The 27,070-nt window shown below is 52.8% G+C and overlaps 1 pseudogene; it reads right to left on the bottom strand.

Moving 5' to 3' along the window:
• The window catches only part of LOC140453880 (neuronal acetylcholine receptor subunit beta-2-like), a 42,809-nt pseudogene extending 35,481 nt beyond the window's left edge, over window positions 1-7,328 (bottom strand).
• Between the last annotated feature and the right edge of the window lie 19,742 nt (window positions 7,329-27,070).

The raw sequence follows: 27,070 nt of genomic DNA, 5'->3' as shown, positions 1-27,070 counted from the left end.
CACACTGACTCACTCTCTCACACTGACTCTCTCTCACACACTCTCTCACACTGACTCCCTCTCTCACACTGACTCCCTCTCTCACACTGACTCCCTCCCTCACACTGACTCCCTCTCTCACACACACTCACACTGACTCTCTCACACTGACTCCCTCTCTCACACTGACTCACTCTCACACACTGACTCCCTCTCTCACACACACACTCTCACACTGACTCCCTCTCACACACTGACCCCCTTACACACATACTCTCACACTGACTCCCTCTCACACACTGACTCCCTCACACACATACTCTCACGCTGACCCCCTCTCTCACACACACTCTCACACTGACTCCCTCTCACACACACACTCTCACACTGACTCCCTCTCACACACACACTCTCACACTGACTCCCTCTCACACACACTCTCTCACACTGACTCCCTCTCACACACACTCTCTCACGCTGACTCCCTCTCTCACACTGACTCCCTCTCTCACACTCTCACACGGACTCTCTCTCACACTGACTCCCTCTCTCACACAGACCCCCTCTCACACACTGACTCCCTCTCTCACACTGACTCACTCTCTCACACTGACTCACTCTCTCACACACACTCACACTGAATCACTCTCACACACTGACTCCCTCTCACACACACACACTCTCACACTGACTCCCTCTCTCACACTGACTCCCTCTCTCACACTGACTCACTCTCTCACACACACTCTCTCACACTGACTCCCTCTCTCACACTGACCCCCTTACACACACACTCTCACACTGACCCCCTCTCTCACACTGACTCCCTCTCTCACACTGACCCCCTTACACACATACTCTCACACTGACTCCCTCTCACACACACACTCTCTCACACACACTCTCACACTGACTTCCTCTCACACACACACTCTCACACTGACTCCCTCTCACACACACTCTCTCACGCTGACTCCCTCTCTCACACTCTCACACGGACTCTCTCTCACACTGACACTCTCTCACACTGACTCCCTCTCTCACACACACTCTCACACTGACTCCCTCTCACATTCTGACTCTCTCTCACACACTCTCTCACACTGACTCCCTCTCTCACACTGACTCCCTCTCACACACTGACTCCCTCTCTCACACTGACTCCCTCTCTCACACTGACTCCCTCTCTCACACGGACTCTCTCTCACACTGACTCCCTCATACACACTGACTCCCTCTCTCACACTGACTCCCTCTCTCACACTGACTCCCTCTCTCACACGGACTCTCTCTCACACTGACTCCCTCATACACACTGACTCCCTCTCACACACACACTCTCACACTGACTCCCTCTCACACACACACTCACACACTGACTCCCTCTCTCACACAGACCCCCTCTCACACACTGACTCCCTCTCACACACTGACTCCCTCTCTCACACTGACTCCCTCTCTCACACTGACTCCCTCCCTCACACTGACTCCCTCTCACACACTGACTCCCTCTCACACTGACTCCCTCTCACACACACTCTCACACTGACTCCCTCCCTCACACTGACTCCCTCTCACACACTGACTCCCTCTCACACTGACTCCCTCTCACACACACTCTCACACTGACTCCCTCTCACACACACTCTCACACTGACTCCCTCTCACACTGACTCACTCTCTCACACTGACTCCCTCTCACACACACACTCACACACTGACTCCCTCTCTCACACAGACCCCCTCTCACACACTGACTCACTCTCACACACTGACTCCCTCTCTCACACTGACTCCCTCTCTCACACTGACTCCCTCTCACACTGACTCACTCTCTCACACTGACTCCCTCTCACACACACTCTCTCACACTGACTCCCTCTCTCACACTGACTCCCTCTCACACTGACTCACTCTCTCACACTGACTCCCTCTCACACACACTCTCTCACACTGACTCCCTCTCATACACACTCTCTCACACTGACTCCCTCTCACGCACACTCTCTCACACTGACTCCCTCTCACACACACACTCTCACACTGACCCCCTCTCTCACACAGACCCCCTCTCTCACACTGACCCCCTCTCTCACACTGACCCCCTCTCACACACTGACTCCCTCTCACACACTGACTCCCTCCCTCACACTGACTCCCTCCCTCACACTGACTCCCTCTCACACACTGACTCCCTCTCTCACACTGACTCCCTCTCTCACACTGACTCACTCTCTCACACTGACTCTCTCTCACACACTCTCTCACACTGACTCCCTCTCTCACACTGACTCCCTCTCTCACACTGACTCCCTCCCTCACACTGACTCCCTCTCTCACACTGACTCCCTCTCTCACACACACTCACACTGACTCTCTCACACTGACTCCCTCTCTCACACTGACTCACTCTCACACACTGACTCCCTCTCTCACACACATACTCTCACACTGACTCCCTCTCTCACACTGACCCCCTTACACACATACTCTCACACTGACTCCCTCTCACACACTGACCCCCTTACACACATACTCTCACACTGACTCCCTCTCACACACTGACTCCCTCACACACATACTCTCACACTGACTCCCTCTCACACACTGACCCCCTTACACACATACTCTCACACTGACCCCCTCTCTCACACTGACTCCCTCTCACACACTGACCCCCTTACACACATACTCTCACACTGACTCCCTCTCACACACTGACTCCCTCACACACATACTCTCACGCTGACCCCCTCTCTCACACACACTCTCACACTGACTCCCTCTCACACACACTCTCTCACACTGACTCCCTCTCACACACTGACTCCCTCTCTCACACTCTCACACGGACTCTCTCTCACACTGACTCCCTCTCTCACACAGACCCCCTCTCACACACTGACTCCCTCTCTCACACTGACTCCCTCTCTCACACTGACTCACTCTCTCACACACACTCACACTGAATCACTCTCACACACTGACTCCCTCTCACACACACACACTCTCACACTGACTCCCTCTCTCACACTGACTCCCTCTCTCACACTGACTCACTCTCTCACACACACTCTCTCACACTGACTCCCTCTCTCACACTGACCCCCTTACACACACACTCTCACACTGACCCCCTCTCTCACACTGACTCCCTCTCTCACACTGACCCCCTTACACACATACTCTCACACTGACTCCCTCTCACACACACACTCTCTCACACACACTCTCACACTGACTCCCTCTCACACACACACTCTCACACTGACTCCCTCTCACACACACACTCTCTCACTGACTCCCTCTCACACACACTCTCTCACGCTGACTCCCTCTCTCACACTCTCACACGGACTCTCTCTCACACTGACACTCTCTCACACTGACTCCCTCTCTCACACACTCTCTCACACTGACTCCCTCTCTCACACACACTCTCACACTGACTCCCTCTCACATTCTGACTCTCTCTCACACACTCTCTCACACTGACTCCCTCTCTCACACTGACTCCCTCTCTCACACTGACTCCCTCTCTCACACGGACTCTCTCTCACACTGAATCCCTCTCTCACACTGACTCCCTCTCTCACACGGACTCTCTCTCACACTGACTCCCTCATACACACTGACTCCCTCTCACACACACACTCTCACACTGACTCCCTCTCTCACACTGACTCCCTCTCTCACACTGACTCCCTCTCACACACTGACTCCCTCTCTCACACTGACTCCCTCTCTCACACTGACTCCCTCTCACACACTGACTCCCTCTCACACACACACTCTCACACTGACTCCCTCTCTCACACTGACTCCCTCCCTCACACTGACTCCCTCTCACACACACACTCTCACACTGACTCCCTCTCTCACACTGACTCCCTCTCTCACACTGACTCCCTCTCTCAGACTGACTCCCTCTCTCACACGGACTCTCTCTCACACTGACTCCCTCATACACACTGACTCCCTCTCACACACACACTCTCACACTGACTCCCTCTCTCACACTGACTCCCTCTCACACACTGACTCCCTCTCTCACACTGACTCCCTCTCTCACACTGACTCCCTCTCTCACACTGACTCCCTCTCACACACTGACTCCCTCTCACACACACACTCTCACACTGACTCCCTCTCTCACACTGACTCCCTCCCTCACACTGACTCCCTCTCACACACTGACTCCCTCTCACACTGACTCCCTCCCTCACACTGACCCCCTCTCACACACTGACTCCCTCTCTTACACAGACTCTCTCTCACACTGACTCCCTCATACACACTGACTCCCTCTCTCACACGGACTATCTCTCACACACTCTCACACTGACTCCCTCTCTCACACTGACTCCCTCTCTCACACGGACTATCTCTCACACTCTCTCACACTGACTCCCTCTCTCACACTGACTCCCTCTCTCACACTGACTCCCTCTCACATACTCTCACACTGACTTTTTCCCTCAATGACTCTCATTTTTGCTCTCTCCCACACACTCAAATTCTCACTCTCTCCCGCTGTCTCCCATTCTCACACTGACTGTCCCTCACACACACACACTCTCACACTGTCTCTCACTCTCTCACACTGACTGTCCCTCACACACTCTCTCTCATTTTCACTCTGACGCCCGCGCTCTCATTGTCACATTCCCTCACATACTCTGTCACTTACTCTCACCCCCATCACGCTGACTCTCTTTCTCTCCCACTCTCTTTCCCCTCTATATCTGTCTCTCTATTATCCACACACTCTGTCTCCTCCCCTCTACTATTCTCACTGTCTGTGTGTGTGTGTCTCTCTCTCTCTACCCCCCTCCACTATTATCACTGTGTGTGTGTGTCTCTCTCTCTCTCTACCCCCCTCCACTATTATCACTGTGTGTGTGTGTCTGTATCTCTCTCTCTACCTCCCTCCACTATTCTCACTGTGTGTCTGTGTCTGTGTGTGTGTGTGTGTGTGTGTGTCTCTCTCTCTACCCCCCTCCACTATTCTCACTGTGTGTCTGTGTCTGTGTGTGTGTGTGTGTGTGTGTGTCTCTCTCTCTACCCCCCTCCACTATTCTCACTGTGTGTCTGTGTCTGTGTGTGTGTGTCTCTCTCTCTCTCTCTAACCCCCTCCACTATTATCACTGTGTGTGTGTGTCTGTGTCTCTCTCTCTACCTCCCTCCACTATTCTCACTGTGTGTCTGTGTCTGTGTGTGTGTGTGTCTCTCTCTCTCTCTACCCCCCTCCACTATTATCACTGTGTGTGTGTGTCTCTCTCTCTCTCTACCCCCCTCCACTATTCTCACTGTGTGTGTCTCTCTCTCTCTCTCTACCCCCCTCCACTATTATCACTGTGTGTGTGTGTGTCTCTCTCTCTCTACCCCCCTCCACTATTCTCACTGTGTGTGTGTGTGTGTGTGTCTCTCTCTCTCTCTACCCTCCTCCACTATTCCCACTCTGTGTGTATGTTTGTGTATATCTCTCCCATCTCCTAAATGTGGATTACACTCACCACACTGATGAGCTGTGCGAGGGACACCATCAGTTGCACTGACACCAGTTGTGAGCTGTTTGTTGCGGGGCGGATCAGTTTGTTGTAATGTGCTGGGTTCAGCAGGTGGATCACCAGCTTTTCCTCTGTGGAGATTGATAGGTCCCCTGACACAGACACAAGATGCAGACTCTGTTCAGAACATCATCCCGAATCTGCTGTTCACACTACAACCTCTCTTGAAAGGTCTGGCTCTCACTGGGGTACGGGGTCCCCCTCTCCCGCCTGAAGGGGCTGGCTCTCACTGGGGTACGGGGTCCCCCTCCCCCTCCTGAAGGGGCTGACTCTCACTGGGGTACAGAGTCCCCCTCCCCCTCCTGAAGGGGCTGTCACTGGGGTATGGGGTCCCCCTCCCCCTCCCTAAGGGGCTGACTCTCACTGGGGTACGGGGTCCCCCTCCCTCTCCTGAAGGGGCTCTCACTGGGGTACGGGATTCCCCACCCTCTCCTGAAGGGACTGTCACTGGGGTATGGGGTTTCCCACCCTCTCCTGAAGGGGCTGTCTCTGGGGTATGGGGTTCCCCACCCTCTCCTGAAGGGTCTGGTGTATGACTGAGTTTAATAGTCTGTTTCTTGAACACACAGTGACCACGATGTGTAGTCAGCTGACACCATGGTCAACAAACCAATGGTCAACAAACCACCATCCTGAGAGCATGTCCTCATTAATTGCCTTATCTCTGGCTCCGTGCCCAGCTCTCCCTGTCATATCTTGTCGGATTGGTCCCCATTCACTGCCTCACTGGAGAGTGCGAGGCTGGTTTAGAATGGCACATGGAAACGATCCTGCTTGGATTGGATCTCGTTTCCACGGTAATCCGTCGGGCCTTCCACAACAAACTGAGCCTGGAGCCCTCTTGGGATGAATACAATTTGCCTTACTTGTGTTTGTCGGTACCTTCATTCACAGCTCACCAAAACAAAAACAGAATCTTTTTGCCCTCTTGCCCCCTCGCCTGTGAGATGTCCGCCAACCTGAAACCGAGTGGGACCCAGCCACGTACACCCAGTGGCTACAAGAGCAGGTCAGAGGCTGGGAATCCTGCAGAGAGTAACCCACCTCCTGACTCCCCAAAGCCTGTCCACCATCTTACAAGGCACAAGCCAGGAGGGTGATGGAACAATCCCCACTTGCCCTGGATGGGGGCAGCTCCAAGAACACTCAAGAAGCTCAACACCATCCAGGATTTGCACCAATTCCACCCCCTCCACCACCATCACTCAATAGCAGCATCTACAAGATGCATTCCACCAAGGCTCTTTAGGCAGCACCTCCCAAACCCAGGACCGCTTCCATCTTGGGAGAACAAGGGCAGCAGATACAGTCAGAGGGTCAGCGCTGAGGGAGTGGACACTGTCGGAGGGTCAGTGCTGAGGGAGTGGGCACTGTCGGAGGGTCAGCGCTGAGGGAGTGGGCACTGTCGGAGGGTCAGCGCTGAGGGAGTGCCGCACTGTCTGAGGGTCAGCGCTGAGAGAATTGGACATGTTATTGTCTTGATTAAGGTCAAACCCGGGAGTGTTCTCTGACCTGAACCCCTCTCGCTGCACCAGGACCTCTGTCTGCCTCTCTCTGGCTAGCCCTGTGCTGTGTCATTGCACAGTGCTGACCCTCTGCCTGAACCCTGTCTCCTCCAGCAGCAGAGAGCTTTGCAGAGTAGCGCCAATGTTCAGGAGAAGGAGAGGGAGCTGGCCACTGAGAATTTAAATGGCACAAAGCCCAGCACTGGAAGGACACTCACCGAACCAGAAACAGAACAGAAAAGGCGTTACACTCGAATAGGTTGATCGCTGACATCTCGCCGGGGGGAGCCCAGAGGGCGGGGTCCGATGCTGGCCAGCACCCAAAGGAAGAGACCCCGACATGGGAGAGAAGGGCAAGGGGCCCTGGGCTGTCACCGTCCTTGGTGCTGAATTCCGAAGGCCGCCGGATGTGGGGGCGGGAGTTGGGGTAAGGGAACCCAAATCCTGATCCTGGGCAGACCAGGGCCCATCAAACCAACAGGCAGCTCACTGTGCCTTCTGTCCCAGTCTTAAGGTGGCTCAATGGATGAGCTGCAGAATCGAGGAATACTGTGTCCTGTTCTGGACACCCTGATATTGTCAAGTTGGGGAGGATTCAGAAGAGATTTACCAGTTTGAGTTATAAGGAGAGGCTGGGATTCTTTGTTTTCACTGGAGCGTAGGAGTTGAGAGGTGACCCTTATTAAATCATGAAGGGTACAGACAGAGTTAAAGGCAAATGCTCTCACCCTAGGGTTTGGAATTTCAAGACGAGGAGGCATGTTTTTAAGCTAAGAGGAGAAAGATGCGAGGGATGATTTTCTTTTACACAGAGGGTGGCTTGTGTGTGGAATGAACTTCCCGGGGAAAGGGGTGGGTATGGGGACAGATACAATGGTTAAAAGACATTCGGATAGATTCACGAATAGGAAATGCTCGGAGGGATGTGAGCCAGGGAGCAGGCAGGTGAGACTACTTTGGGATTCTGGTCAGCAAGGACTGGATGGGCTGAAGGGCCTGTCTCCAAGCTGTACAGCTCTGTGGCTGCCCACAGCTATTTCCAGTGTGTCATGGAAATTCGCTTCTGGGGCTTCTCATTAATACAGTAAAAACTCTCCACCCACCCCCAAACATGGGTATATATATAATATATACTCACTCACTCACACACACACATTCACACACACACACACACACACTCACATTCACACACACACACACACACTCACATTCACACACACACACTCACTCACACACACACTCACTCACTCACTCACACACACACACACATTCACACACACACACTCACTCACACACACACTCACTCACACACCCACACACACACTCACATTCACACATACACACACACACTCACACACACATACACACACACACGCTCACACACACACACTCACACACACTCACTCACACACACACTCACACACACACACACACACTCACTCACTCACACACACACTCAAACACACACACGCTCACTCACACACACATTCACACACTCACACACACACAAACCCACATACACACACACACACACAAACTCACACACATGCACACACACACACTCACATATACACAAACTCGTACACACATACGCACAAACTCACACACACACGCTCACACACACACGCTCACACACACACTCACACACACACTCACACACACAAACTCACATATACACACACATTCACACACACACACACACATATACATAAACTCGCACACACACATACACACAAACTCGCACACACATACACACACTCTCTCTCACACACACACAAACTCATACACACACACACAAAATCGCACACACACACACACAAACTCTCTCTCTCAGACACACACTCTTTCTCTCTCTCTCACACACACAAACGCAAACTCACACACACACTTTCTCTCTCTCTCTCTCTCTCTCACACACACACATACACACACAGGTCTGGGTCAACACAATATATAGTAAAATACTCAGCAAGGCCAATCAGCGTCTTGTGCAGAGGGAATCTTAGGCTTCCAAGATTTTGGATCACATCAATAGGGATGGGAGGAGGACACCCATTCGTTGCCCATCACTCGGTCAGATCCTAGCCCACTCCTTTTTCCTTTACTGCCATTGTTCCCAGAAAGGGATTGGCTCCATTTTGACATTAGTGGTGCTGGAAGAGCACAGCAGTTCAGGCAGCATCCAACGAGCAGCAAAATCGACGTTTCGGGCAAAAGCCCTTCATCAGGAATAAAGGCAGTGAGCCTGAAGCGTGGAGAGATAAGCTAGAGGAGGGTGGGGGTGGGGAGAAAGTAGCATAGAGTACAATAGGTGAGTGGGAGAGGGGATGAAGGTGATAGGTTGGGGGTGGGGGGGAGGGTGGAGTGGATAGGTGGAAAAGGAGATAGGCAGGTAGGACAAGTCATGGGGACAGTGCTGAGCTGGAAGTTTGGAACTAGGATGAGGTGGGGGAAGGGGAAATGATGAAACTGTTGAAGTCCACATTGATGCCCTGGGGTTGAAGTGTTCCGAGGCGGAAGATGAGGCGTTCTTCCTCCAGGTGTCTGGTGGTGAGGGAGCGGCGGTGAAGGAGACCCAGGACCTCCATGTCCTCAGCAGAGTGGGAGGGGGAGTTGAAATGTTGGGCCACGGGATGGTGTGGTTGATTGGTGCGGGTGTCCCGGAGATGTTCCCTAAAGCGCTCTGCTAGGAGGTGCCCAGTCTCCCCAATGTAGAGGAGACCGCATCGGGAGCAACGGATACAATAAATGATATTAGTGGATGTACAGGTAAAACTTTGATGGATGTGGAAGGCTCCTTTGGGGCCTTGGATGGAGGTGAGGGAGGAGGTGTGGGCACAGGTTTTTGCAACTCCTGCAGTAGCAGGGGAAGGTGCCAGGATGGGAGGGTGGGTTGTAGGGGAGCGTGGACCTGACCAGGTAGTCCCGGAGGGAACAGTCTTTGCGGAAGGTGGAAAGGGTTGGGGAGGGAAATATATCCCTGGCGGTGGGGTCTGTTTGGAGGTGGCGGAAATGTCGGCAGATGATTTGATTTATGCGAAGGTTGGTAGGGTGGAAGGTGAGCACCAGGGGCGTTCTGTCCTTGTTACGGTTGGGGGGGGTGGGGTCTGAGGGCGGAGGTGCGGGATGTAGACGAGATGCGTTGGAGGGCATCTTTAACCACATGGGAAGGGAAATTGTGGTCTCTAAAGAAGGAGGCCATCTGGTGTGTTCTGTGGTGGAACTGGTCCTCCTGGGAGCAGATACGGCGGAGACGGAGGAATTGGGAATACGGGATGGCATTTTTGCAAGAGGTAGGATGGGAAGAGGTGTAATCCAGGTAGCTGTGAGAACGCCTCATCTTCCGCCTCGGAGCACTTCAACCCCAGGGCATCAATGTGGACTTCAACGGTTTCCTCATTTCCCCTTCCCCCACCTCACCCTAGTTCCAAACTTCCAGCTCAGTAACTGTCCCCATAACTTGTCCTACCTGCCTATCTCCTTTTCCACCTATCCACTCCACCCTCCTCCCTGACCTATCACCTTCATCCCCTTCCCCCACTCACCCATTGTACTCCATGCTACTCTCTCCCCACCCCCCACCCTCCTCTAGCTTATCTCTCCACGCTTCAGGCTCACTGCCTTTATTCCTGATGAAGGGCTTTTGCCCGAAACGTCGAATTTGCTGCTCCTCGGATGCTGCCTGAACCTTGTGTGCTCTTCCAGCACCACTAATCCAGAATCTGGTTTCCAGCGTCTGCAGTCATTGTTTTTATCCATTTTGACATTTTCAAGTGAACACCCACCCACACACTTGGCAGCTTTTTGATCTTACTTTTGGTCGGGGGGGCAAGATGAGGAAGAGAGTTCCAGACACCCTTTCCCTTCTGTGTCTCTGGACATCACCCCTCAATGGTCCAGCTCAAGATTCTAAGAGTTTGTCCCTTGTTGTGAACTCTCTCCATCTGCCGACAGAAAATAGTTCCTCTCAATCAACTCCTTTCACCACCTTAAGCCCTCTCCTTCGAATTAGATCTCCCCTGAATCTCCTCCAATCACAGAGTCATCCAGCACGGAAACAGACCCTTCGGTCCACCCAGTCCGTGCTGACCATAATCCCAAACTAAACTATCCCCACCCGCCTGTTCCTGGCCCATATCCCTCCAAACCTTTCCTATTCATGTAACCATCCAAATGTATTTCACATGTTATTATTGTGCCCACAATCCCCACTATCACATATGAACCACACTCTGTGTAAAAGATTTGCCCCTCATGTCTTTTTTAAATCTCTCTCCTCTCACCCCGCCCCCAGTCTTAAAATACCCCATCCTCAGGAAAAGGCAACTACTATTAACTCTATCCATAGCCGTCATTATTTTATAAACTTCTATGAGTTTGTCTCTCGACCTCCTGTGCTCCAGTGAAAAATGTCGCAGCCAATCCAGCGTTTCTTTATAACTCAAACCTTACACACCCAGCACCATCCTGGTAAATCTCTTCTGATCTCTCTTCACGTTCGTCAAGGGAGTGCAAGTCTAGTTCACCTTGTCTGATCCCAGAGATCGTTCAGGTGAATCTACACTGAACACCCTCCAAGACCCAAGAGATGTTTTTCTGATAACCTGTTCAGACGTGTCATATCACACCTTTAGAGTCATACAACATGGAAACAGACCCTTTGGCCCAACTCGTCAATGCTGACCAAGTTTCCCAAACTTATCCGGTCCCACCTGCCTGGCCCATATCTCTCCAAATCTTTCCTGTTCATGTATCTACCCAAACGTCTTTTTTAATGTTGTAACGGAATGCATTTACCACTTCCTCTGGCAGCTCGTTCCACATACCCTCTGGGTGAAAAAGCTGCCCCTCAAGTCCCTTTTAAATCTTTCTCCACACCCTGGCATCCCAGCCCAGAGGGAGGGACATTACCACTGTGCCATCGGAGCCCCCTCACCAAAGGTACTGCACTGTCGCTGAGCTGAGGGACCCAGCACTCAATGCATTAACCTAAATGTACCCCAAACTGGAGAATTGTAGGGAATGGGCAGCTTTTACAAGTAGTGTGTGCGCACAATCAATAAGTGGTGAAGGGTCTTCAGGGTGGGAAACAGTGCAATCGTTACATGCACAGCAAGATCCCAAAAACATCAATCGAATGGACAACCAGTTAGGTGGTGGGAGTCTTTGTTGCTTTGGTGGTGCTGTTTGAGGAAGAAATGTTTTCTCAAAAACCCGCTGTTACCCACACAATTTAGTGACAGGACTGATTCACATACCTCATGAAACTCACACCGTCCAGCCCTGGTGGTGCGGCACCTCATATTAGTGCAAGCACTTCATTCGCATATCCACTAGCTTTGCTCTCATTCCATTTTGGATTTTTCTACATCAAATAATCCGAAGTTCCAAGGGTTCAATGCTTCATCTAAACGGCACGCGGATCACTAACCTAATATCATATTCCCTGCCGCTATGTAACAGTTACCTCCCAGTAATTGGTGGATTAGTGGTGCTGGAAGAGCACAGCAGTTCAGGCAGCATCCAACGAGCAGCGAAATCGACGTTTCGGGCCAAAGCCCTTCAAGTAATTGTCCACTGCAGGAAACACAATCAGATAGCAACAGCCCAGATGAATCACCAGTGAATCGCATCACAGTTACTGGTGAACTGCTGGCAGGGAAATACTAGTGGAGCCCTGAGCAGTTAACGTCTTACCTGAAAGTTTGCCTTTGCTGGCACTGTTGCACTCCTTCAGTGGTGGAACCTCAGCATAGATTCTGCATGACAAAAGAAGATGGGGAATTCTCCTAGCCAACGGCTTAACATACAAGTTAGGAGCAGAAAGAGGCCACTCATCTCCTCGATTCTGCATTCAATATAATCAACTCAGAGCAGATAGGGTTCGACTCCACTCTCCTGCCGACCAACGCTAACTTTTGATTTCTTTCTTAGTCAAGAATCAAGCTATCTAAATACAGGAAATGGTTTCGCAAATCTCAAAATGCAACAGAATTTTTTTTCTACTAACTTGCCAACACAATCAGTTTTCAGAAATTTAAACCCCTCTATGACATGTTAATAAAGTCAACTGGGTCCTCTCGGATCTTCCTGTGAATCATAAGGTCTTTTCCCACGAAAATTCACGAAACTGAAGCTTAGACTTTCTCAGTATTTCAACAACCAGTAAATTTCTAACCAAACACTTCTGGTCTGGAACATTCACACACTAGAGTCATAGAGATGTACAGCATGGAAACAGACCCTTCGGTCCAACCTGTCCACGCCGACCAGATATCCCAACCCAATCTAGTCCCACCTGCCAGCACCCGGCCCATATCCCTCCAAACCCTTCCTATTCATATACTCATCCAAATGCCTCTTAAATGTTGCAATTGTACCAACCTCCACCACTTCCTCTGGCAGCTCATTCCATACACATACCACCCTCTGTGTGAAAACGTTGCCCCTTAGGTCTCTTTTATATCTTTCCCCTCTCACCCTAAACCTATGCCCTCCCCAACCCCAGGGATAAGACTTTGTCTATTTCTCCTATCATGCCCCTCATAATTTTGTAAACCTCTATAAGGTCACCCCTCAGCCTCCGATGCTCCAGGGAAAACAGCCCCAGCCTGTTCAGCCTCTCCCTGTAGCTCAAATCTTCCAACCCTGGCAACATCCTTGTAAATCTTTTCTGAACCCTTTCAAGTTTCGCAACATCTTTCCGATAGGAAGGAGAGCAGAATTGCACACAATATTCCAACAGTGGCCCTAACCAATGTCCTGTACAGCCGCAACATGACCTCCTGACTCCTGTACTCAATACTCTAACCAATAAACATAGAACATAGAAAAATACAGCGCAGTACAGGCCCTTCGGCCCTCGATGTTGCGCCGACCGATGCCTACCTAACCTACACTAGCCCAATAACCTCCATGTGCTTGTCCAATGCCCGCTTGAATGACCATAAAGAGGGAGAGTCCACCACTGATACTGGCAGGGCATTCCATGAACTCACAACCTGCTGAGTAAAGGCAATATTCACTGAATTGTCCAATCTTCCTCTCTAGGAGATAAACTGTACTGTGCTAGCGACACCAGTGATGGTCAAAACCATCCAATTTGTAGGTTTCCAAAACCAAAACCAATCTTTGATTATCCTGAAATAAAGAACAAGCTGATAGCCCTCAATGTTCACCCTCCCTATGTGCACCCTCCATTCACAAACCAGGGGTTACTTGCTCTCTCGCACCCACTGGATTGGATCATGCTTCCAGGAAAACTGACTGATTGAGTTATTTTTTTAAGTCCTTCACAAGAGAAACCAACACCCTTATGCCCCTAGTTTGAAATCCAAACACTGAAATGAAGTCGATATCTATTATATTTACCACAGCACCATCAATTCTAACACTAGCAACTGCGACTTACGCAACAAATCCAACTTCAGGAGGATTGTGAATTAGGATTTTGTTTATACAATTTCAGAATAAGGCACTATTACAAATGAAGGTAATAGTAAGGCCTCCAAATCAATTCAAACAGACATGACCAAGCCCTTATGGATGGACAGTTCCTATCCTTTCCAGTCTAGGGCTGTACGTGTCTCCGAAGTAACCTTAGAAACGGCCCAGCAAAGTACAGTACGTGGTGAGAATAAACAATGGGCAGTTACAGATAAACGATGCAACTTACACAGGGAAGAGGAGGCCGGCAAGAAATATACTTGGGAAAGCATTGATAATGTCAGACAACAGCAGGAAAACTGTTCCCAAAATATTCACTACTTTAAATACCGAATACAATTGTGAGGTGTTCACGAACATAGTAAATGAAATAGGCAGTGTAGAGGGAGCTTTACTCTGTATCTAACCCCGTGCTGTCCCTGTCCCTGAGAGTGTTTGATGGGGGACAGTGTAGAGGGAGCTTTACTCTGTACATGACCCCGTGCTGTCCCTGTCCCTGGGAGTGTTTGATGGGTGGATAGTGTAGAGGGAGCTTTACTCTGTATCTAACCCCGTGCCATCCCTGTCCCTGGGAGTGTTTGATGGGGGGACAGTGTAGAGGGAGCTTTACTCTGTATCTAACCCCGTGCTGTCCCTGTTCTGGGAGTGTTTGATGGGGGGGGGACAGTGTAGAGGAGGCTTTACTCTGTATCTAACCCCGTGCTGTCATTGTCCCTGGGAGTGTTTGATGGGGGGACAGTGTAGAGGGAGCTTTACTCTGTATCTAACCCTGTGCTGTCCCTGTCGCTGGGAGTGTTTGATGGGGGGGACAGTGTAGAGGCAGCTTTACTCTGTACATAACCCCGTGCTGTCGCTGTCCTGGGAGTGTTTGATGGGGGACAGTGTAGAGAGAGCTTTACTCTATATCTAACCCCGTGCTGTCCCTGTCGTGGGAGTGTTTGATGGGGGGACAGTGTAGAGGGAGCTTTATTCTGTACATAACCACGTGCTGTCCCTGTTCTGGGAGTGTTTGATGGGGAGACAGTGTAGAGTGAGCTTTACTCTGTATCTAACCCCGTGTTGTCCCTGTCCCTGGGAGTGTTTGATGGGGGACAGTGTAGAGGCAGCTTTACTCTGTATCTAACCCTGTGCTGTCCCTGTCCCTGGGAGTGTTTGATGGGGACAGTGTAGAGGGAGCTTTACTCTGTATCTAACCCTGTGCTGTCCCTGTCCCTGGGAGTGTTTGATGGGGACAGTGTAGAAGGAGCTTTATTCTGCATTAACCCAACAGTTTATTTGTCCTGGGAGAATACAGTAAGGTTTCAACGGAAGTGCTGAAAACAAGGGAGTCCAATCTATCTAAAAACCTAAAAAAACACAAAGATTTACAGAAGCAGCTTGACCCAAGGATTGTGATCTGAACGGCATAGGTGACATCCACCAGTCAGTGCGGTACATTGTGAGTATATACTGCCCTCTGCCGGGCATTAGAGTTTGGTGCTGAATTTTAGGCTTTCGGGCCTACACACACAGAACACTCACTGGGATACGGGGTCCCACACACACACAGAACACTCACTGGGATACGGGGTCCCACACACACACAGAACACTCACTGGGATACAGGGTCCCACACACACACAGAACACTCACTGGGATACGGGGTCCCACACACACACAGAACACTCACTGGGATACGGGGTCCCACACACACACACAGAACACTCACTGGGATACGGGGTCCCACACACACACAGAACACTCACTGGGATACAGGGTCCCCCCCACACACACAGAACACTCACTGGGGTACAGGGTCCCACACACACACAGAACACTCACTGGGATACAGGGTCCCCCACACACACAGAACACTCACTGGGATACGGGGTCCCACACACACACACAGAACACTCACTGGGATACGGGGTCCCACACACACACAGAACACTCACTGGGATACAGGGTCCCACACACACACAGAACACTCACTGGGATACGGGGTCCCACACACACACACAGAACACTCACTGGGATACGGGGTCCCACACACACACAGAACACTCACTGGGATACGGGGTCCCACACACACACAGAACACTCACTGGGATACGGCGTCCCACACACACACAGAACACTCACTGGGATACAGGGTCCCACACACACACAGAACACACACTGGGATACAGGGTCCCACACACACACAGAACACACACTGGGATACAGGGTCCCACACACACACAGAACACTCACTGGGATACAGGGTCCCACACACACACAGAACACACACTGGGATACAGGGTCCCACACACACACAGAACACACACTGGGATACAGGGTCCCACACACACACAGAACACTCACTGGGATACAGGGTCCCACACACACACAGAACACACACTGGGATACAGGGTCCCACACACACACAGAACACACACTGGGATACAGGGTCCCACACACACACAGAACACTCACTGGGGTACAGGGTCCCACACACACACAGAACACTCACTGGGATACAGGGTCCCACACACACACAGAACACTCACTGGGATACGGGGTCCCACACACACACAGAACACTCACTGGGATACAGGGTCCCACACACACACAGAACACACACTGGGATACAGGGTCCCACACACACACAGAACACTCACTGGGATACAGGGTCCCACACACACACAGAACACACACTGGGATACAGGGTCCCACACACACACAGAACACTCACTGGGATACGGGGTCCCACACACACACAGAACACACACTGGGATACAGGGTCCCACACACACACAGAACACTCACTGGGATACGGGGTCCCACACACACACAGAACACTCACTGGGATACGGGGTCCCACACACACACAGAACACTCACTGGGATACAGGGTCCCACACACACACAGAACACTCACTGGGATACGGGGTCCCACACACACACAGAACACACACTGGGATACAGGGTCCCACACACACACAGAACACTCACTGGGATACGGCGTCCCACACACACACAGAACACTCACTGGGATACAGGGTCCCACACACACACAGAACACTCACTGGGATACAGGGTCCCACACACACACAGAACACTCACTGGGATACGGCGTCCCACACACACACAGAACACTCACTGGGATACGGCGTCCCACACACACACAGAACACTCACTGGGATACAGGGTCCCACACACACACAGAACACTCACTGGGATACGGCGTCCCACACACACACAGAACACTCACTGGGATACGGGGTCCCACACACACACAGAACACTCACTGGGATACGGCGTCCCACACACACACAGAACACTCACTGGGATACGGCGTCCCACACACACACAGAACACTCACTGGGATACGGGGTCCCACACACACACAGAACACTCACTGGGATACAGGGTCCCACACACACACAGAACACTCACTGGGGTACAGGGTCCCACACACACACAGAACACTCACTGGGATACAGGGTCCCACACACACACAGAACACTCACTGGGATACAGGGTCCCACACACACACAGAACACTCACTGGGATACAGGGTCCCCCACACACACAGAACACTCACTGGGATACGGCGTCCCACACACACACAGAACACTCACTGGGATACAGGGTCCCACACACACACAGAACACTCACTGGGATACAGGGTCCCACACACACACAGAACACTCACTGGGATACAGGGTCCCACACACACACAGAACACTCACTGGGATACAGGGTCCCACACACACACAGAACACTCACTGGGATACAGGGTCCCACACACACACAGAACACTCCCTGGGGTACAGGGTCCCACACACACACAGAACACACACTGGGATACGCGGTCCCACACACACACAGAACACTCACTGGGATACAGGGTCCCACACACACACAGAACACACACTGGGATACAGGGTCCCACACACACACAGAACACTCACTGGGATACAGGGTCCCCCACACACACAGAACACTCACTGGGATACGGCGTCCCACACACACACAGAACACTCACTGGGATACAGGGTCCCACACACACACAGAACACTCACTGGGATACAGGGTCCCACACACACACAGAACACTCACTGGGATACAGGGTCCCACACACACACAGAACACTCACTGGGATACAGGGTCCCACACACACACAGAACACTCACTGGGATACAGGGTCACACACACACACAGAACACACACTGGGATACGGCGTCCCACACACACACAGAACACTCACTGGGATACAGGGTCCCACACACACACAGAACACTCACTGGGATACAGGGTCCCACACACACACAGAACACTCCCTGGGGTACAGGGTCCCACACACACACAGAACACTCACTGGGATACAGGGTCACACACACACACAGAACACTCACTGGGATACAGGGTCCCACACACACACAGAACACTCACTGGGATACGGGGTCCCACACACACACACACACAGAACACTCACTGGGATACAGGGTCCCACACACACACAGAACACTCACTGGGATACGGGGTCCCACACACACACACACACAGAACACTCACTGGGATACAGGGTCCCACACACACACAGAACACTCACTGGGATACAGGGTCCCACACACACACAAACACAGAACACACACTGGGATACGGCGTCCCACACACACACAGAACACTCACTGGGATACGGGGTCCCACACACACACAGAACACTCACTGGGATACAGGGTCCCACACACACACACACACAGAACACTCACTGGGATACGGGGTCGCACACACACACAGAACACTCACTGGGATACAGGGTCCCACACACACACAGAACACTCACTGGGATACAGGGTCCCACACACACACAGAACACTCCCTGGGATACAGGGTCCCACACACACACAGAACACTCACTGGGATACAGGGTCCCACACACACACAGAACACTCACTGGGATACAGGGTCCCACACACACACAAACACAGAACACACACTGGGATACGGCGTCCCACACACACACAGAACACTCACTGGGATACAGGGTCACACACACACACAGAACACTCACTGGGATACAGGGTCCCACACACACACAGAACACTCCCTGGGGTACAGGGTCCCACACACACACAGAACACTCACTGGGATACAGGGTCCCACACACACACAGAACACTCACTGGGATACAGGGTCCCACACACACACACAGAACACTCACTGGGATACGGGGTCCCACACACACACACACACAGAACACTCACTGGGATACAGGGTCCCACACACACACAAACACAGAACACTCACTGGGATACGGGGTCCCACACACACACACACACAGAACACTCCCTGGGATACAGGGTCCCACACACACACAGAACACTCACTGGGATACGGGGTCCCACACACACACAGAACACTCACTGGGATACAGGGTCCCACACACTCACACACAGAACACTCACTGGGATACGGGGTCCCACACACACACAGAACACTCACTGGGATACAGGGTCCCCCACACACACAGAACACTCACTGGGATACAGGGTCCCACACACACACAGAACACTCACTGGGGTACAGGGTCCCACACACACACAGAACACTCACTGGGATACAGGGTCCCACACACACACAGAACACTCACTGGGATACGGGGTCCCACACACACACAGAATACTCACTGGGGTACAGGGTCCCACACACACACAGAACACTCACTGGGATACGGGGTCCCACACACACACAGAACACTCACTGGGATACGGGGTCCCACACACACACAGAACACTCACTGGGATACGGGGTCCCACACACACACACACACAGAACACTCACTGGGATACAGGGTCCCACACACACACAGAACACTCACTGGGATACGGCGTCCCACACACACACAGAACACTCACTGGGATACAGGGTCCCACACACACACAGAACACTCACTGGGATACGGGGTCCCACACACACACAGAACACTCACTGGGATACGGGGTCCCACACACACACAGAACACTCACTGGGATACGGCGTCCCACACACACACAGAACACTCACTGGGATACAGGGTCCCACACACACACAGAACACTCACTGGGATACAGGGTCCCACACACACACAGAATACTCACTGGGATACAGGGTCCCACACACACACAGAACACTCACTGGGGTACAGGGTCCCACACACACACACACACAGAACACTCACTGGGATACAGGGTCCCACACACACACAGAACACTCACTGGGATACAGGGTCCCACACACACACAGAACACTCACTGGGGTACAGGGTCCCACACACACACAGAACACTCACTGGGATACAGGGTCCCACACACACACAGAACACTCACTGGGATACAGGGTCCCACACACACACAGAACACTCACTGGGATACGGGGTCCCACACACACACAGAACACTCACTGGGATACAGGGTCCCACACACACACAGAACACTCACTGGGATACAGGGTCCCACACACACACAGAACACTCCCTGGGGTACAGGGTCCCACACACACACAGAACACTCACTGGGATACAGGGTCCCACACACACACAGAACACTCACTGGGATACAGGGTCCCACACACACACAGAACACTCACTGGGGTACAGGGTCCCACACACACACACACACACAGAACACTCACTGGGATACAGGGTCCCACACACACACAGAACACTCACTGGGATACGGGGTCCCACACACACACAGAACACTCACTGGGATACAGGGTCCCACACACACACACACAGAACACTCACTGGGATACAGGGTCCCCCACACACACAGAACACTCACTGGGATACAGGGTCCCCCACACACACAGAACACTCACTGGGATACGGGGTCCCACACACACACACACACAGAACACTCACTGGGATACAGGGTCCCACACACACACAGAACACTCACTGGGATACAGGGTCCCCCACACACACAGAACACTCACTGGGATACGGGGTCCCACACACACACAGAACACTCACTGGGGTACAGGGTCCCACACACACACACACAGAACACTCACTGGGATACAGGGTCCCACACACACACAGAACACTCACTGGGATACAGGGTCCCACACACACACAGAACACTCACTGGGATACAGGGTCCCACACACACACAGAACACTCACTGGGATACGGGGTCCCACACACACACAGAACACTCACTGGGGTACAGGGTCCCACACACACACAGAACACTCACTGGGATACGGGGTCCCACACACACACACACAGAATACTCACTGGGATACGGGGTCCCACACACACACAGAACACTCACTGGGATACGGGGTCCCACACACACACACACAGAATACTCACTGAGGTACAGGGTCCCACACACACACAGAACACTCACTGGGATATGGGGTCCCACACACACACAGAACACTCACTGGGGTACAGGGTCCCCCACACACACACACAGAACACTCACTGGGATACGGGGTCCCACACACACACACACAGAATACTCACTGAGGTACAGGGTCCCACACACACACAGAACACTCACTGGGATACAGGGTCCCACACACACACAGAACACTCACTGGGATACAGGGTCCCACACACACACACACACAGAACACTCACTGGGATACGGGGTCCAACACACACACAGAACACTCACTGGGATACAGGGTCCCCCACACACACACACAGAACACTCACTGGGATACAGGGTCTCACACACACACAGAACACTCCCTGGGATACGGGGTCCCACACACACACAGAACACTCACTGGGATACGGGGTCCCACACACACACACACACAGAACACTCACTGGGATACGGGGTCCAACACACACACAGAACACTCACTGGGATACAGGGTCCCCCACACACACACACAGAACACTCACTGGGATACAGGGTCCCACAAACACACACAGAACACTCACTGGGATACAGGGTCCCCCACACACACACACAGAACACTCACTGGGATACAGGGTCCCACACACACACAGAACACTCACTGGGATACAGGGTCCCACACACACACAGAACACTCACTGGGATACAGGGTCCCACACACACACAGAACACTCACTGGGATACAGGGTCCCACACACACACAGAACACTCACTGGGATACAGGGTCCCACACACACACAGAACACTCACTGGGATACAGGGTCCCACACACACACAGAACACACACTGGGATACGGGGTCGCACACACACACAGAATACTCACTGGGATACGGGGTCCCACACAAACACACCCAGAATACTCACTGGGATACGGGGTCCCACACACACACACACACAGAACACTCACTGGGGTACAGGGTCCCACACACACACAGAACACTCACTGGGATACAGGGTCCCACACACACACAGAACACTCACTGGGATACGGGGTCCCACACACACACACACACAGAACACTCACTGGGGTACAGGGTCCCACACACACACAGAACACTCACTGGGATACAGGGTCCCACACACACACAGAACACTCACTGGGATACGGGGTCCCACACACACACAGAACACTCACTGGGATACGGGGTCCCACACACACACAGAACACTCACTGGGATACAGGGTCCCACACACACACAGAACACTCACTGGGATACGGGGTCCCACACACACACAGAACACTCACTGGGATACAGGGTCCCACAAACACACACAGAACACTCACTGGGATACAGGGTCCCCCACACACACACACAGAACACTCACTGGGATACAGGGTCCCACAAACACACACAGAACACTCACTGGGATACAGGGTCCCCCACACACACAGAACACTCACTGGGATACAGGGTCCCACACACACACAGAACACTCACTGGGATACAGGGTCCCACACACACACACAGAACACTCACTGGGATACAGGGTCCCACACACACACACACACAGAACACTCACTGGGATACAGGGTCCCACACACACACAGAACACTCACTGGGGTACAGGGTCCCACAAACACACACAGAACACTCACTGGGATACAGGGTCCCCCACACACACACACAGAACACTCACTGGGATACAGGGTCCCACAAACACACACAGAACACTCACTGGGATACGGGGTCCCACACACACACAGAACACTCACTGGGATACAGGGTCCCACACACACACAGAACACACACTGGGATACAGGGTCCCACACACACACACACAGAACACTCACTGGGATACAGGGTCCCCCACACACACACACAGAACACTCACTGGGATACAGGGTCCCACAAACACACACAGAACACTCACTGGGATACGGGGTCCCACACACACACAGAACACTCACTGGGATACAGGGTCCCACACACACACAGAACACACACTGGGATACAGGGTCCCACACACACACAGAACACTCACTGGGATACAGGGTCCCACACACACACAGAACACACACTGGGATACAGGGTCCCACACACACACAGAACACTCACTGGGATACAGGGTCCCACACACACACAGAACACTCACTGGGATACAGGGTCCCACACACACACAGAACACACACTGGGATACGGGGTCGCACACACACACACACACAGAATACTCACTGGGATACAGGGTCCCACACACACACAGAACACTCACTGGGATACAGGGTCCCACACACACACAGAACACTCACTGGGATACAGGGTCCCACACACACACAGAACACTCACTGGGATACAGGGTCCCACACACACACAGAACACTCACTGGGATACAGGGTCCCACACACACACAGAACACTCACTGGGATACGGGGTCCCACACACACACAGAACACTCACTGGGATACAGGGTCCCACACACACACAGAACACTCACTGGGATACAGGGTCCCACACACACACAGAACACTCACTGGGATACAGGGTCCCACACACACACAGAACACTCACTGGGATACAGGGTCCCACACACACACAGAACACTCACTGGGATACAGGGTCCCACACACACACAGAACACTCACTGGGATATGGGGTCCCACACACACACAGAACACTCACTGGGATACGGGGTCCCACACACACACAGAACACTCACTGGGGTACAGGGTCCCACACACACACAGAACACTCACTGGGATACAGGGTCCCACACACACACAGAACACTCACTGGGATACAGGGTCCCACACACACACAGAACACTCACTGGGATATGGGGTCCCACACACACACAGAACACTCACTGGGATACAGGGTCCCACACACACACAGAACACTCACTGGGATACAGGGTCCCACACACACACAGAACACTCACTGGGATACAGGGTCCCACACACACACAGAACACTCACTGGGATATGGGGTCCCACACACACACAGAACACTCACTGGGATATGGGGTCCCACACACACACAGAACACTCACTGGGATATGGGGTCCCACACACACACAGAACACTCACTGGGATACGGGGTCCCACACACACACAGAACACTCACTGGGATACAGGGTCCCACACACACACAGAACACTCACTGGGATACGGGGTCACACACACACACAGAACACTCACTGGGATACAGGGTCCCACACACACACAGAACACTCACTGGGATACAGGGTCCCACACACACACAGAACACTCACTGGGATACGGGGTCCCACACACACACAGAACACTCACTGGGATACAGGGTCCCACACACACACAGAACACTCACTGGGATACGGGGTCACACACACACACAGAACACTCACTGGGATACAGGGTCCCCCACACACACAGAACACTCACTGGGATACGGCGTCCCACACACACACAGAACACTCACTGGGATACAGGGTCCCACACACACACAGAACACTCACTGGGATACGGGGTCCCACACACACACAGAACACTCACTGGGATACGGGGTCCCACACACACACAGAACACTCACTGGGATACGGGGTCCCACACACACACAGAACACTCACTGGGATACAGGGTCCCACACACACACAGAACACTCACTGGGATACGGGGTCCCACACACACACAGAACACTCACTGGGATACGGGGTCCCACACACACACAGAACACTCACTGGGGTACAGGGTCCCACACACACACAGAACACTCACTGGGGTATGGGGTCCCACACACACACTGACTCTCACTGGGATACAGAGTCCCACACACACACTGATTCTCACTGGGGTACAGGGTCCCACACACACACTGACTCTCACTGGGGTACAGGGTCCCACACACACACTGACTCTCACTGGGGTACAGGGTCCCACACACACACTGACTCTCACTGGGATACGGGGTCCCACACACACACTGACTCTCACTGGGGTACGGGGTCCCACACACACACTGACCCTCACTGGGGTACGGGGTCCCACACACACAATGACCCTCACTGGGGTACAGTCCCACACACACTGACTCTCACTGGGGTACAGTCCCACACACACACTGACTCTCACTGGGGTGCAGGGTCCCACACACACACACTGACTCTCACTGGGGTATGGGGTCCCACACACACACTGACTCTCACTGGGGTACGGGGTCCCACACACACAATGACCCTCACTGGGGTACAGAGTCCCACACACACACTGACTCTCACTGGGGTACCGTCCCACACACACACTGACTCTCACTGGGGTACAGGGTCCCACACACACACTGACTCTCACTGGGGTACAGTCCCACACACACACTGACTCTCACTGGGGTACAGGGTCCCACACACACACTGACTCTCACTGGGGTACAGGGTCCCACACACACACTGACTCTCACTGGGGTACAGGGTCCCACACACACACTGACTCTCACTGGGATACGGGGTCCCACACACACACTGACTCTCACTGGTGTACAGGGTCCCACACACACTGACTCTCACTGGGGTACGGGGTCCCACACACACTGTCTCTCACTGGGGTACAGTCCCACACACACACTGACTCTCACTGGGGTACAGTCCCACACACACACTGACTCTCACTGGGGTACAGGGTCCCACACACACACTGACTCTCACTGGGGTACAGGGTCCCACACACACACTGACTCTCACTGGGGTACGGGGTCCCACACAAACACTGACTCTCACTGGGGTATGGGGTCCCACACATACTGACTCTCACTGGGGTACGGGGTCCCACACACACACTGTCTCTCACTGGGGTACAGTCCCACACACACACTGACTCTCACTGGGGTACAGGGTCCCACACACACACTGTCTCTCACTGCGGTACGGGTTCCCACACACACTGATTCTCACTGGGGTACAGGGTCCCACACACACAATGACCCTCAGTGGGGTACGGGGTCCCACACACACACACTGACTCTCACTGGGGTACAGTCCCACACACACACACACTGACTCTCACTGGGGTACAGTCCCACACACACATACTGACTGTCACTGGGGTACAGTCCCACACACACACTGACTCTCACTGGGGTACAGTCCCACACACACACTGACCCTCACTGGGGTACAGTCCCACACACACACACTGACCCTCACTGGGTTACAGTCCCACACACGCACACTGACTCTCACTGGGGTAGTCCCACACACACACACTGACTGTCACTGGGGT

Source organism: Chiloscyllium punctatum, chromosome 28 (assembly GCF_047496795.1).
Source record: "Chiloscyllium punctatum isolate Juve2018m chromosome 28, sChiPun1.3, whole genome shotgun sequence".
NCBI lineage: Eukaryota > Metazoa > Chordata > Chondrichthyes > Orectolobiformes > Hemiscylliidae > Chiloscyllium > Chiloscyllium punctatum.
This window is presented reverse-complemented; position numbering and strand designations above follow the sequence as displayed.